The sequence below is a fragment of the Phocoena phocoena genome, chromosome 3 (genome assembly GCF_963924675.1).
Source record: "Phocoena phocoena chromosome 3, mPhoPho1.1, whole genome shotgun sequence".
Lineage (NCBI taxonomy): Eukaryota > Metazoa > Chordata > Mammalia > Artiodactyla > Phocoenidae > Phocoena > Phocoena phocoena.
This window is the reverse complement of record NC_089221.1, coordinates 125021799-125037859: the sequence shown is the minus strand read 5'-3', so window position 1 is coordinate 125037859 and position 16061 is coordinate 125021799. Positions and strand designations below refer to the sequence as shown.

The 16061-nt window shown below is 39.3% G+C and overlaps 1 pseudogene; it reads right to left on the bottom strand.

The window, feature by feature from the left end:
• Positions 1 to 5181: 5181 nt before the first annotated feature.
• On the bottom strand, positions 5182 to 15184 carry LOC136120288 (eukaryotic translation initiation factor 3 subunit E pseudogene; annotated as a pseudogene).
• Positions 15185 to 16061: the final 877 nt, after the last annotated feature.

The following is a 16061-nucleotide window of genomic DNA, read 5'->3' as shown; positions in this document are numbered from 1 at the left end:
AATCACAAAATTTGTCTACTAGTCATATATTTTCCCTAGTATGTATTAAAATAAACTCAGAACTAATGAAAATTTTCAAAATGTTCAATCATGTCCTAAATAAAAATATCTTTCTTAGCACCATTTTGTGCTAAGAAAATACACTGTATTTTGGTAAACACTGTTCTAGGCTATGTTACTTCTCTTTTTGTAAATATGTATTTTTGAATCAAAAACTTGATTTTTGCAATTATTTTTCACTGCTGGTATTAACTCTGCCCTGTGAACTTGCAGAGAAAAAGTCTTGGCAATCTTGTCTTTAAGACTGGTTTTCAAGCATCTGAGAAGATTATATCTCCCTGAAGTCTTCTCCAAGTTGGTCATTTCCTGTTCCTCCAACTCTTGGACAGGGTTTCTAGCTTCCTCTAGACCCTCTTAGGCTGGTCACTCTTGCTTGAACTACCCTATTTTGTAAAACAGCCACAGTTGTTATTATATAAGGGCATATACAACCCTAGATGTAGAGCCCAGAATCTTTACACCTATATCCAGTAGCTGCTTCTGTACTCAGGTTCAGATCTACCCAGGGCTGGGGACGGAATACATACCCAGCTGGAAAGAACATGGTCCCAGCCCAGAAGACATGAACTATTTCACAGCTCGGCCTACCCTTTGGCAATCACTTGATTTATAGGAGTCTGAGTTTACTCAATGGAGAAATGAATATGTCTTGTCTTGCCAGCCTCCCAGCATGGTTGTGGAGATAAAATGGATAAGTGACATGTAGATGTTTGTAAACTATGAAGAGTTACAGACATTAGTTATCATTAAAGTAGACCACACGGCCTCAGTACACCATTACTTAACCCTATGAGTGACCTTTGAACCCAGGCCACCTTATAGATCTTTTAGAAAATATCAAGTTCAAGAAAGCATATGTGGACAACACTTGATAGTCAAGTAAGTCACCATGTGAGGGATTGTTATATGCTAGTCACTGTTCCAGGCCTGGGATATAGTGTTGAATATAGGAGACAAGTAGGGTTGATATTCAAACAGTACAAACTAATGGTCATACTGATTGCTAAGATACTGAAATATTTCCACAATAATGGGCACATAGTTCACATGAATTGCTTAGTTAATATGCATTGCTAATTAACATGCATTGCTTATGTACTCCAACCACTCCCTCAGGACTCCTGGGCCTCCCCACACATCAACAATTTCAAGGTCGGAGGGCAGGTTAGGGGGCCTCCTGGACCCTGTCCCAGGACTTTGGCCATGGTCAATTCTGATTGATTAGTGCCATGTGATACTGGTTGTTAAATATTTGGAATATCACCCTGGGAAAATGGGTTCCATTCTATGGAGAAGATACAGAGTAAACAAGTGAATGAAACAATGTATAATTCAGTTGCAGATTGTGTTAAGAACTATGAAGGAATGAGATGGTGATGTGGGTGGAGCAGGGGGTGGACCTCAGATCGCATGATCAGAAAAGGCTTCCTTGAGGAAGTGAGATGTGTGTTGAGACAGGAATAAGGAAGAAGGAATGAGAGCCAGCCATGCAAAGATCTAGGGGTAAAGCATTGCAGGCAGAGGAAAGAGTAGGAGCAAAAGCCCTGGGGCAGGAGTGGGTTTGGCATGTATGGAGAAGAGAAAGAAGGCCCATGTGCGTTGCCCAAAGTACGCCAGCAGAAAAGCATACAAGTGCTGGCAGTCTCCAGTAACAAGTCTGGGTTTTATTCCAAGTGCAAGGAGAAGTCATTAGAATGACTTAATGACTTAAGAGGCTGATGAATGATCTGATACATGTATATGTGGTGGATGATAACAACCAATTCACCAGCCTAGAGGGACCAACTTAGGAGGGAAATCAGACACCTAGAATTCTTGTTGTGCAAGGCGGGAAGAACAGGAAATGACCAACCTATAGAAATCTTAATGGGAACATAGTCAATCTTCTCAGACACTTAAAAGCCAGCCTTAGAGACAAAGTTGCCAAAATGTTTTCCTTTCTTTTTTTTTTTCTTTTTTTTTCTTGAAGTATAGTTGATTTACAATGTTGTGTTAATTACTGCTGTACAGCAAATCATGACCATCATTAAAAAGTCTACAACTAACAAATGCTGGAGAGGGTGTGGAGGAAAGCGAACGGTCCTATGAGGCTGGTGGGAATGTAAATTGGTGCAGCCACTATGGAGAACAGTATGGAGGTTCCTCAGAAAACTAAAAATAGAGCTACCATATGATCCAGCAATCCTACTCCTGGGCATATATCCGGACAAAACTATAATTAAAAAAGATACATGCACCCCTATGCTCATAGCAGCTATGCTCATAGCAGCACAATTCACAATAGCCAAGACATGGAAACAACCTAAATGCCCATTGACAGAGGACTGGATAAAGAAGATGTACATATATACAATGTTTTCCTTTCTATAGTCTGATTTCCACAACAACAGGGTAAAGTGGTTCAAGCAGAAGTTATCAATTCTTACATTTTATAAGAAGTATCCGATTCTGAAAAGAAAATTACATTCGTGCTCTACAGAACCATCAGCAGGAGTTATTTCCCCTATTTTGCTTACTGAGAAAGAAATCAAGAAAATTTGCCTGATGTTACATACAATTATCACCATTGGGTTAACACTAGAATACAGGTGCTCTGAGCCTCTTTATAGTACTCTACTACCTCCTTATGACATTTGGGGAGCAAGAGAATTTTGTAACTTTTGGGCTAGTCAGTTGAAGAATGACCCAGCCAATTCCCAAGGTACTATTCAGCCCACACATGTGATGACAATCTGGTCAGGCATTCAGACAATCTGCATGCTTTATCTAGTGTAGAGAAGGCATACATGCATTCAGTTTGGCATACATACACTGCAGTTCATTTTCATTTAAAATTTTAGAGATGCCTAAAATCTGCCCAGGAAATTACCTGTGATTGAACTGCCATCCAGTCAAAAAAAAAAAAAAACAACTAAGCTTTCTAAAGATGACCCAGACAATCACAGTGGTGTAAGGGAAAGACAGGTGGATGAGGAAGAAAGAAACGCTTCTTTGTTCATTTTCCTAGAGACCCCTAACTCACCCATGGGTATCCAAAAAGTACAGAATAATAGAGGCATACATGTTCATGGTCATGATATGGCACTATTGAATAAGAGAATCTCAGAAACATGGGGAAAGGCTGTTGCCTGCAGGATGGAACTGTATGTCAAGGTGGCCTTTCCCACACCTTTGCAATGGAGTTTCCCTCTGGACCCTCCTCCATGCTGCGTAGGTCTAACTTCATCTTCTTTCAGTTCTTTCCCCATAACTTTTCCACTCCTTCACCCATTCCCTTTGCTTACTTTGGTATTTTCTCTCTCCCATTAGTCTGCAATGTTCTTTGCAGACAGGGACCGTGTCTCCTTCTTTCCCTACTTCCATAGTACCAAGCGTGGTATTTTTCAGCACATCTTTATTAAATAAAATAAAATATAACTATGACTGCCATTTATGGAGCAACATGTACCAGGTATGACATTAAGTGTTTTACCTATTTTTATTTTATTTAATCCTTTTAGCAATCCAGTGATGTGGGTGTCTTCAGTCTCATTTTACAGAGGAGCAGGTAGAAGATTGAGGAAGTTAAATAACTTGCCCAAGGTCACATAATTAGTAAGTAGCAGAACTGGGACTCCATCCACATTTTTTCTGATGCAAACACAGAGTAACTTACACAGTAATCTTGGCTGCCTCTCTCATTATTTCATTATAACATTGAAAGAAAAGAGCTGGAATGGTGAGACAGAGTTAGACAAGCAGCCACTTGCATTAAGGAAGCTGGACCAGTCGAACGGCCAGCAGAGTCCACATTCTTGCTGTGTACCTGGGTATTAGAGGGTGGGCAGGTATCTGTGGGAAGGAACTCATTCAGACTTTAAGCTAGTTGTCATCCCCTTTTAATACCAGACAAACAAACTGAAAAGGAGCTGCCCTGTGCTGAGGTGTACTACATGTACTACATGCTGATCTGCTAATCCTGTACTCCTTGGAAGAAGAGAAGGAGTAGGAGATGTTTTCTACAAGTCCTTTGCCTGGCAGACAGCTGAGTCAGAGACAGTTGGCTGAAATTGTGAAAAGGCAGACCAGCAGCTTAAGAGAGGGTGGTGCAGATCTCTTGTTATTCAGCCTTTCCCAGGAGCTAGAAAGCAGGATGCTCTCACCACAGTGAGAATGGGGATTTAGAAAGAGTGGGAGGTGTCCTGGTGAAGGGGAAATATGCCAATTTGGAAATCCAAGGTCTTGGAGTTGTTGAAAAAGTTATTGAAATGAATGAGGTAAAGGCAACACAACGGGGTGTGGTTTAGTAGAAACGAGCACTAGCCTTGGACTTAGGAATCGTACCTTTGAATTTCAATGTTGGAACAAATATTAAAAATTATGAAGATGGATAATATCTTGAAATATTAATTGTTTGTTTCCAGAATTTGCTTCATTCCTTGTTCCTTCCCACATTCAATCAGCTAAGCATTCTCCATAATTGCCTTGGAGGTGAACTGACAGAAGAAAGCAAAGAGAGTTGGTTGCTGGTTTTGAGTTTAGCAACCTACATATTATGACTCAGCTATAGAAACATGAGATTTTGAGAGAATATATGATATGATGATGATATAAATGATAAGAGAAAAATTACCTTAAGGCAAAGGATGGGTTCCCAAGGCTGAGAAGAAAAAGGTAAGAGAGACTTAGAAGACAAAGAATGAGGAGACGTCGCCAGAGGGACCATAAGAACAGTATTGAGTCAATATCTGGGGAAAGGCCAGTCTCCATCTGAGCATGATCATATGTAGCTAGGGCCCAGGGACAGAAGCTACTGCCTTCAAACATGAAGTCTTATATGCTGCCTGGACTGAGGAGCTATGACGAGTTCCTTCCTTTGACAGAAGTTAGCCATCTGGCACACTGTTCATCAAGCAGGAGTGATAGCCATTTATACCTTGACCCTTAAGATTGTTCTGTTCCCATCCAGCATACCCTACCTAGAACTGTCAAGTATTTTGTTTTAATGAAAAACAGCCAATTTTATTCAAATTCTCCAAAATGTATACTCATTATGTTGTTTCCAAAATGCTTCACGTTTATATAATGGTTTTATTATTTCACCTTTCTTTTATAGTTTTTATATTTTTTCTGTACAGTTCTTCAGTAGCAGCCAAAGTCCTGAGTTGCCCAGTTAAGAGCCTCTGACCTACCATTCTGATTATGTTTCTTCTCAATATTCATGACCAACATCTGGCTTCTAAATGAAAGGTTTTTGGCCTTTTCAATCACTTGCTGATAGGATGAGACTACACTGTCACCCATAACCACATGACCGAATTTGGAATCAATCTTGGCATCCAGTCTTGCATTTCTAATCAAATTTACAATCCACCTTTCAGCTTCTTCTGGAGTCACGATCAGTTTATCTGCCAACATGTTAATGCTGATACACTGATGAATGCAACAAAAAGTCTCAAATACAAAGAGACGGGTGTTTTCAATGGACTCCTCCGGACAAGCCACCGAGAAGAAATCATTCACTAGCACTGATTCATAGTCCTTCAGCTTTTTCTGAGCCCCATAAAAGTCAAAATTAACATATAAGCACTCAACAAACTCTGTAATGGGTTTTTTATATGTGTAAGACTCCTATTGAATAACTTTGACCAGATCATTTAGCACCTGCCGGCGTTTTCAAACATCTTTGTTTGTTATGACTGCTGTGGTCAAATAGCGGAGAATATGTGGACACATCATCTGAATTACATCAAGGTACTGTGGCTGGTAGAGGAAGAGATCAATAATGTTATCACGTCCTTTGGGGTGATTGAAGAAAACAGAGACACTAATGAATGAGCATGTTTGCTGCTGAAGAGACTAGAGTGGCAAACTCACAGAATTATTATCCATGGTCTCTTTTAGCTACGTAAGGTCTTCCATGGCTGCATTCCAATTCTGCATTAAGATTTCAGAGACCAGTTTTCCCCAGAGTGAACTCAAAGCATTTCTGTCCATCGTGGGAACCAACACTCTAAAGAAGTAAAGATATTCTGCTGCTCCAGAGTAGTTTCCACATTTATATTGGAATTTTGCATACCTTTAGGGTGTATCTAAATATAGAATTGTCAAGTCTAAATCAGCCTGCTGGGACACTTGTATACCAAAGAAATAGACACTTAGAGGGGTGGTAGTGTAGAAGAAAAATCCCCCAACACATGGACTTACTAGGTGGGAATGAATGAAGTCATTTAGGGATTTCTCGTGTAGCTGACAGTCCAAAAAAACATTATCCTCTATAATTTTCAGAATAATGACCCCCCAAACGTACCTACATCGTAATCGCTAGAATCTGTGAATATGTTGCTTTACACGGCAAAAGAGACTTTGCAGATATGATTAAGTTTAGAATCTTGAGATGGAAAGATAACCCTGCAATATCCTGGAGGATCCAATGTAATTATAAGGGTCCTTATAACAAGGAGGTAGGAGGGTCAGAGTCAGAAAGGGAGCTTTGTCAATGCATGGAGAAGTTGGAGTGATGTAGGGCAGTGAACCAAAGAATGTGGGTAGCCTCTAAAACCTGAAGAAGGCAAGGAAATGGATTCTCTCCTAGAGCCTCCAGAAGAAAACAGCTTGTCAATAACACAGAATCTTGAGACTTTCTCTAAATCTACTAACTCAGATTATCTGTATTTGGGCCCAGACTTATGTATATTTTAACACTATCCGAGGCTATGCTATACAGCCAGTCTGTACTAGCCCATGCACAGCAGGTAGAAAAACATTGGATCTAAACTGACAAATGGGTCTCTGAGACCACTATCACATTCAGAAATGTTAATGTCCTTACCACATGAACACCAAGTGGTCACTCAGTTTCATAAGAACACTTAAAGGGATTATGATCTCATCACCTTTTGAATAATACTAACAGCTTCCATTTATTGAACATATCCTAAGACAATGAGTGTGCTAATATTTTTATGCATTATCTCATTTAACTTCAGAGCAACCTTATAAAATAATTATTAACGTTATAATTTACAACAACAGCAAAAAAGGTCTAGGAAAGTTAATTGTAACCACATGGAAAGTCAAAAGTATCGTTAACATGAAACTGGAATTGCTGTTTTTAATGCAACTGGGTTGGAGCAGACAGGATCTCAAACCAGTTCTATTCATTCCTACCAAGGTACGGATGTGAGGATTCCCTTCCACACGATCTCTCCTCCTACAGGTGTTCAGGAGGCAACCTGTCATCAAAGCAACACCTTAGAATATACCTAGTGAATAAGAGTTATTTCCACACAGGGAAGGTAAAATAGAGCTGAGCAAAGTTTTGGCCCCAAAGAGCTGCAACTCTCATAGGACAAAGACCAGCACTCGGCTAGTGTTTCATTAGGAGGTCTTTACAAGATGTAATGAGGACAGCTGTATGGCATTGATGATTTATGACACTGGTCCAAAAGCCTAATGTGATCCCATGATATCCATTAATGATCTGACTCCCACCTTGTGATAGATGGTGTCTCTCTATTGGTAGTTGATGAGTCTTAGTGCCAGTTCCACAGCTCTCCCCCTGGTTCCCTTAGGTGTGTTGAGTCCCAGGCAGGCTAGGCTCCACCAATCTCCTCCCTCAACATTGTCTTTCCTCCACACATCAACTTCCAGCCCGTGGAATTTTTATTTGGTCTTAGTGGGCAGTGCTGTGTGACTCCTACTTTATATTTCCAAACCTACTATTTCAGCATATATTTTGTGTTCTACTTCCTTCCAGACATTCTGGCCTTAGATTCTAAAAGCCAGACTCAAAATTCCTTTTCTCAAACTATTCTCTCCGCCTTGAATTTCAAAACCCTGACAGTATAAACTGGCAGTTGGCTGCATGAGGTTCAAGGACATGTAGGAGAGGGAAAAAAGAAGGCTATACATACAATATTGCAATATATTATTCTTCTCCATAACCATAATCCCCAGGGTCAAACAGGCAATAAGAGATGAAGCCAGGAATTATTCTCACTTCTCTCTGATGTCAAAGTCTATACGACACCCAGTTCATCATTGGACATCTCTAGCTAGTGAACCCAAGCCTAAATCCCAGCAAATTCTACCATAGGTCCTATATCTGGGCTTATGAAACAGCTAAGTTCCTCCTTTTCCAGGACAGTCATTAAGATACTTGAAGATAATTATTTGGGCACCTGAGTCATTTTTGAGCTAAGTTACCACGCAGTTTCTTCTACTCTTCTTCACAGACACGGTGTTTCTTATTTTTCATTATCCTGGACCTCATTTTGAATGTGCACAATTTTGTGTGTGTGTGTCCCTCTTGACTTGTGACTTTCCTAAATAAGCTGCATCATCCCAACTAGTGAAGTCCAAAGTCAACTACAGAAACTTTTCTGATCTTGTTCCTGACACCACATTCCTAAAGCAAAGGATATTTGTACGATGCAGCATGTGTGCAGATTTCTACTTCATCTGTCTACGAGATATGTACAAGCTCAGGGAAGACATTTGGGATGAATTTAGGGTATGCCTCAATCTCTTGCTTCAGCCCAAAGAGCACTCACATGGCCAGCACATACCAAGGTTCATAAAAAGACTAGGAAAAAGGCTTCTGAATGTATTACATAGTAGTAGGTCTAGTGCTAGAGAGAATCTGAAGTCACCACAGGTGAGCCTTACTTCAGAAACCCCAAGCTGGAGGACAGCAAAAGATGGGGTGGGCAGTGAAAGGGGCAAGAAGCCTGTAGTTTATCTGCCAATAACTTGCTCTGGAATCTTGAACAATCATTTCATCACTCTGGATTTTATTTTTCCCACAAGTAAAACAATACAGTTAGACTAGAGTGGTTTCCAAAAGTACTTGATTACACACTTCGATCAGAAAAACATTTCTGCACATGCACGTGAAATTATGTCTATTTTATTTATTTATAAAGAATATACATTCAACCCTAATATATAATATATAGTATAAAACATAATACAAAAAGTTTCTAAATAATTAGACTTCTAAAATGTAGTCAAAACTTTAATATATTTTCCTGTATCCCAGTGAGTCATCATAAGCATGTAGAACAGGAGTTAGCAAATTTTTTCTGTAAAGGACCAGATAGTAAACACTTCAGGCTTTGCAGTCCATATATACTCTGTCCTAAAGACTATTTTGTCTGATATTAGTATAGCCACTCCAGCTTTTATGGTTGCTGTTTGCATATTACATCTTTTTCCATCCTTTTACTTTTAACCTATTCATATCTTTGAATCTAAAGGTGTCTCTTATAGACAGAATGTAGTTGGATCTTGTTTTATAATCCAGTCTGACATCTCTGCCTTTTGACTGGATTGTTTAATCCATTCACATTTAATGTTATTATTGATATATTTGAATTTATATGAGTTTTTTTTTTCTATTTGTTTATATCCTTTTGTTCCTATATTCTTACTTTACTGCTTTCTTTTGCATTAAGTAAATGTTTGGTAGTGAAACATTTTAGTTCCTTTATGATTTTTTTTTTTTACCATTTTTAGGGTTTCTTTTGTTGTTTGTTTAGTGGTTGCTCTAGGGTTTACTATATACATTTTAATTTATCACAACTTACTTCAGATTTATACTAATGTAATCAAAGTGAGATAGAAATGTTACTCCTATATAGCTCTATTCCCTCTTTCCCCTTTTTGTGCTATTATGTTTTATATCATATCTGTTACAAATCTAATAATACTTTATTATAATTATTACCTTATATCATTTTACATCTATTAAAGAAACTGAGATACAGCATCCATTGCAACTACTCAACTCTGAAATTATTGCATTAAAAACAGCCTTGGGCAATATATATATGAATGAACATCACTGTGTTCCAATAAAACTTTATTTATGGACACTGAAACTGAATTTCATATAATTTTCATGCATTATAAAATATTCTTCTTTTGACTTTTTCCCTGTTATTAAAAAATGTAAAAACTAACTCACAGGCTGTGCAAAAACAAGCAGGGGGCAGGATTTGATTCAAGAATGCAGTTTGCCAACCACCTGACTTTCAGCAATGATTTTCCAAACTCTTTTATGTGGCACCTTGGGGTTAACAGACATGCCTCCGGGCCTGCCATGGTGGCAAAGGTAAGATCAGAGACTGGGCTTCAGCATCCTACCTCCATTTCAAGAACAGTTCTGCTTATATTTTGCTTATTTTTTCCAAACTGAAAAGATTCTGTTTAACAAAGTGTCCCTGGAAGGATGAAGGAAGGAAGGAAGGGGGGGAGCAGGGGAGCAGGATGGAAAAAAGGAAAGATAATCTCAAATGTTCTTTCTAGCTTTGAAATTCTATTGCATTCATCTAAAACTGTACAAAATCATCAGCAACACTGGAACTATACTTCAGTTAACCTTGAAATCTAAACATTTGATATTATGCTGTATTTTCATTATTTCTATTAAGTTTTTCCTGAGTTTTGTAATCAAATTTCTTTTCTGAAAATGGAACGAGCATTAAAGGAAAGAGAACGTTCTACACCTGGGCCTAAAGAACCAGAAGAGAGATCTTTTAGCACCGTCTTGTGTCCATAATTAGTGATAACAGCAACCCTGCTAAGTATTGGGGACATCTAATAAGGCCTAAGCCATCAGGGTGAAATACATGGAACAAAGAACTTGAGGTAGTGACAGGGTTTGTCATTCCTTTTCCATACTGATCTGCTCTGTTCAAATAAGTCTTCTACAAACAAGAATCCCTTACAAAGAAAAGTTCTTCCTTCCCCCTCTTTATCAAAATGCTACCCACTCTTTGAGAAAAAGTTGATCATCTTGAGTTCACCATAATAATTTCTTCTCTGCATAATTAGAGAAGTGAAGATTACTGGTTTTATTTATTTTTTCACATTCAGTTCCTTTATTAGCTTAGATAGCCAAAGGTTATTTGGAGAGTTTTTTTTTTTTTCTTTTTGCGGTATGCAGGCCTCTCACTGTTGTGGCCTCTCCCATTGCGAAGCACAGGCTCCGGACGCACAGGCTCGGCAGCCATGGCTCACGGGCCTAGCCCCTCCGCGGCATGTGGGATCTTCCCGGACCGGGACATGAACCCGTGTCCCCTGAATGGGCAGGTGGACTCTCAACCACTGCGCCACCAGCGAAGCCCATTTGGAGACATTTTTAAGGTAAGATTACTGGTTTTAACATCAGGTATAAGTCTCAACTCTGCTCTTTACTAGCTGTGTAACACTGGGTACATCAGTTAACCTTCTCTCCTAAGTGCTTCTGCCACTTATCAATGAATGGAATCCCACACACCTAAGCATCGTAGCTTCCCCTATGATTGAACTAAGCAAAGTCACCTCCCCTCAAAAGTTAGAACTGGAGGCATAAACCACAAAACAAACATTAAATTAGTCTTCGTCAAAATTAAAAACTTTTATGTGTCAAAGGTGTAAAAAATTAATAAACTAAAACCTCAATTGAGTGGAGTTGGGAGACCAGAAGGGGGAGCTCTCGTGCCCTGCAACAATAGCAGAGACCAACACAAAGTAGAAAGACTCTTCTTTCCTGGCAACAACCCAGTCAATGAAAATCCATGGACTCTTTGTTTACTACAGCCCTCCCAACTTCCTTTTCCCTTCTATAAAAGAGTTCTTCTCTCCTTGCTGTGTAGGGACTTGCATGTGGCTAGCTAGCCATGGTTGCAGGCCCCAAATTGCAATTCTAATCCCAAATAAGCCCATTTTTACCGGAGAAATAGCTGGCAGTCTGTTTATTTTAGGTCAACATTTTGGTGGCACATACAGGAATTTAGAGGAGACCCCCCAATGACTCCAGAGCTGGTGAGAAACAGGTGCAGTACCCACACTGAGCCCATTGTTGCTCATTGCTTTTCTCCCTGACCGCGGAGTTCAAAGGTATGTCTTTCTCCTGGATCCAAGCTTCCCCGCTCTTTGGATCTTGAAGTTCTCTAGGGTTTGTTTGAGATCTGTTTGAAGGTTTCAACTTTTCTAGTTAAGGCCTTGTTCTATCTGTGAGTGCTCATTTGGCACTTCGATCTGATTTGAAATCAGATTGTTCCAGTCGGGACTGGTTCAGCCTTTGGCCATATATATATATATTTGGAATGAGGGCTGTTCTATGGGAACTGAGCTGAGAAGGCTTCAGCTAGGTTCCTCTAGGACCAGACTGTTCTCTTAGAAATGGCTGGTATTAGGCCTACAGGTTAGAGATATCTGAACTGTTTGAGCTATAAGCTGTTTGAGCTGAAAACTGTTTAGGTGGTTTGAAAATTATTCTGAAATAATTTTCAGAATAATAATAAATAAAATAATAATAAATCATAAAAGAAATTAATAAAAAGAAAATTATTCTTTTTCTAGAGGAAAAGTTATGAGAATGGGACTGCAGTTATCTAAGTATTTTGAGGGCACTCCCCTACAGGGATTTGAGCTGATTTTATGTTTAAAAACCACAGTCTTTCCTCAAGTGCGTTTCCAACTAAAGAAGCCAACATAACCAAAGGCAATTTAGAATATCAGTGGCCATTAAGAGGAATTTTGAAATCCCCAAACTTACTCTTCTTAAAAATAAACTGGACTACCATAGTTCTAAAATGTCTCAAACTAAATAGAATGTCTATTTCGATTTGTATTTTGAGGATTCCAAACTTTATCAGGAGGCTAAAATTGCCTTTCTCCAAAATAAGATTTTAAGATTAACTGATGCAAAGAAAGGATTAAAGAAAGTGAAAATGGCCCCAAAAGCCACAGGCCCTTCCTCCTTGGCTCCTTCGCCCCTGGTTCTTTCTCCAGGGCCGTCGTGTCTCTCCCTCCATTCCTTGTGCCCAAGCCCTGCCTCTGGCGCCATCCTCCTCCTTTCTTTCTAGGCCACCTAGAGCCCTGTACCCTCAGTTCCCCCATCGAATTCTCTCACTGAACTTCCTTTTTTCTCAGAAACTGACCTCACTTCCTTTGCCTCTGAACTTATCAGAATGTGTCCCTTTAAAATTAAGCTTTCTGAGGATCCAGACTAACCCTTAATTTCTTATATTTCCTGGACTAAAGCTAAACTGTAAGCCACAGTCAAAGATCTTCCCAAAGCAACTGAAGATCCTCGCCGATTTGCTGAGGAATTTAATGCAGTCATTCAGACCTATCAACCTAGTTTCTGACTTATGTCAGCTAGTTCATATGCTTGTCAATGAAGGCCAGCCAGCATTGGATGAAAATCACTAATTGGGAACATTCTGAAAAGTCTCTAAAATTACAACTGGGAGACCAGCCTGCTAACTTATCATACAATTAGGCTCAGGCAATGGGTGGGAGACTTCATCCAGTAATTTTTAGGGTTTTTCCAAAGCCTACTGATTGGTACAAAATTCAGGATTGCACATAAATTCTGATGAATCTTGTCGTGACTATTACAATCAAATTCAGATTATTTTTAAAGAAAATTCTGGTCGTCCTTCAGATGTTGATTCCACCCAGGTAGCTTTTATTTTTTTTGAGTTTGGTGATGACTTTTATTTTATTTTTTTTATACCTTTATTAGAGTATAATTGCTTTACAATGGTGTGTTAGTTTCTGCTTTATAACAAAGTGAATCAGTTATACATATACATATGTTCCCATATCTCTTCCCTGTTGCGTCTCCCTCCCTCCCACCCGCCCTATCCCACCCCTCCAGGCGGTCACAAAGCACTGAGCTGATCTCCCTGTGCTATGCGGCTGCTTCCCACTAGCTAGCTACCTTACATTTGGTAGTGTATATATGTCCATGCCTCTCTCTCGCTTTGTCACAGCTTACCCTTCCCCCTCCCCATATCCTCAAGTCCATTCTCTAGTAGATCTGTGTCTTTATTCCTGTCTTACCCCTAGGTTCTTCATGACATTTTTTTTCTTAAATTCCATATATATGTGTTAGCATACGGTATTTGTCTTTCTCTTTCTGACTTACTTCACTCTGTATGACAGACTCTAAGTCTATCCACCTCATTACAAATAGCTCAATTTCGTTTCTTTTTATGGCTGAGTAATATTCCATTGTATGTATGTGCCACATCTTCTTTATCCATTCATCCGATGGTGGACACTTAGGTTGTTTCCATCGTCGGGCTATTGTAAATAGAGGTGCAATGAACATTTTGGTACATATATGGAATTTAAGAAAACATATATGGAATTTAAGAAAAAAAAATGTCATGAAGAACCTAGGGGTAAGACAGGAATAAAGTCACAGATCTACTAGAGAATGGACTTGAGGATATGGGGAGGGGGAAGGGTAAGCTGTGACAAAGCAAGAGAGAGGCATGGACATATATACACTATCAAACGTAAAATAGATAGCTAGTGGGAAGCAGCCGCATAGTACAGGGAGATCAGCTCGGTGCTTTGTGACCACCTAGAGGGGTGGGATAGGGAGGGAGGGAGAAGCAAGAGGGAAGAGATATGGGAACATATGTATATGTATAACTCATTCACTTTGTTATAAAGCAGAAACCAACACACCACTGTAAAGCAATTATACTCCAATAAAGATGTAAAAACAAACAAACAAAAAACACGGGGACCACTATCGACCCATAACAAACAACTGGACCCTGTGGGATGGGGATAATCCCCTTGCCCTAGAGCCATCACTGCCACTGCCCTTTCAGTTAAGACCACTGAGAAAATCTTTGTGTGATCTCCTTTAACCATTTTTGTACCTCATGCAGTAGAAGGCTCCTAAAGTCCCATTACATTCAATATTTCATAACCAGTCACCTCACCTCCTATGAAGTCCTTTTTTCAAAATGATGCTCACATAACTCTTTTAATAATAACATTGTAATAACATTGACCCTGCTACTCTTCTCCGCTTTGTCACCAATAATGTCCCTCACAACTGCTTAATGCTGATGGATCACTTCCTACTCCTAATGATGACCTGAAGGAAATACCTTTCTGTAACACTGACTTCTCATGATTTACTGATGGTTGCTATTTAAAAATATGACAATGATAATTAATATGCCATTGCCACTCCTTTTGATATTCTTGAGACAGCATCTTTACCTATGGCTACTTCAGCCCAACAGGTTGAATTATATGCTTTTACATGGCCTTTCACTTTAGTTAAGGGCAAAACTGCCAATATTTTACGTACAGTAGATATGCTTTTGGAGCAGCGCATGGTTTTGGAATGTTGTGAGAACAATATGGCTTCCTTACTTCCAACAGAAATAAAATTTTAAATGGCTCCTATGTTCAAGAATTTTTAGATACAATACTTTTACCTGCCACTTTTGCTATTATGAAGATTCCAAGGCATTCTAAATTTGGATCTCTGGAAGCTAAAGGAAATCACCTAGCTGATGTTTCTGCAAAGAATGCTGACCTTAAAGGGACCAACAGCAGCCGAAACTCTGCAATGGTCCAGAGGGATATTTCCCCAAATGATAACTTAGAAAAATTGACTACAGAAACCCAACAATTGGCCTCAGAAAAGAAAAAAACAAGATTGGAAATTCAACAATTTTGGTTTGATACAAAGAAAAAGCTCTGGTTTGGGCCAGATAACAATTCAGTCCTGCTGGAGACTCTAAAATTACCACTTCCAACCACTCTACATGCATTAAACCATTGGTCTACTGACAAAATAATAGCATTCATGAATCAATATTGGTAGGGAAACATGAACAAAGCCGCAAAAAGTGCCTTCCTTACTTGTCCCACTTGTCCAAAGTACAACCCAGGGAAGCATGTTGGTACTGCTTCCTGACATGCTACACTGCCTAATGGACCATTCATGGTCTGGCAAATGGATTTCATACACCTTCCTCCATCTCACAGATATAAATATGTGTTAGTCATGGTCTGTATGCTTTCACACTGGACTGAAGCCTTCCCTTGCAAATAGACTACTGCCTCTTCTGGGGTTAAAGTTCTTTTGGAAAAGATTATCCTTACCTGAAGAACTCCTCTTAAACTCTATAGTGTTCAAGGAACCTATTTTACTGGTCATGTATTCAACAAGTCAACATTATTTGACCGGTTTTACACTTCCACTG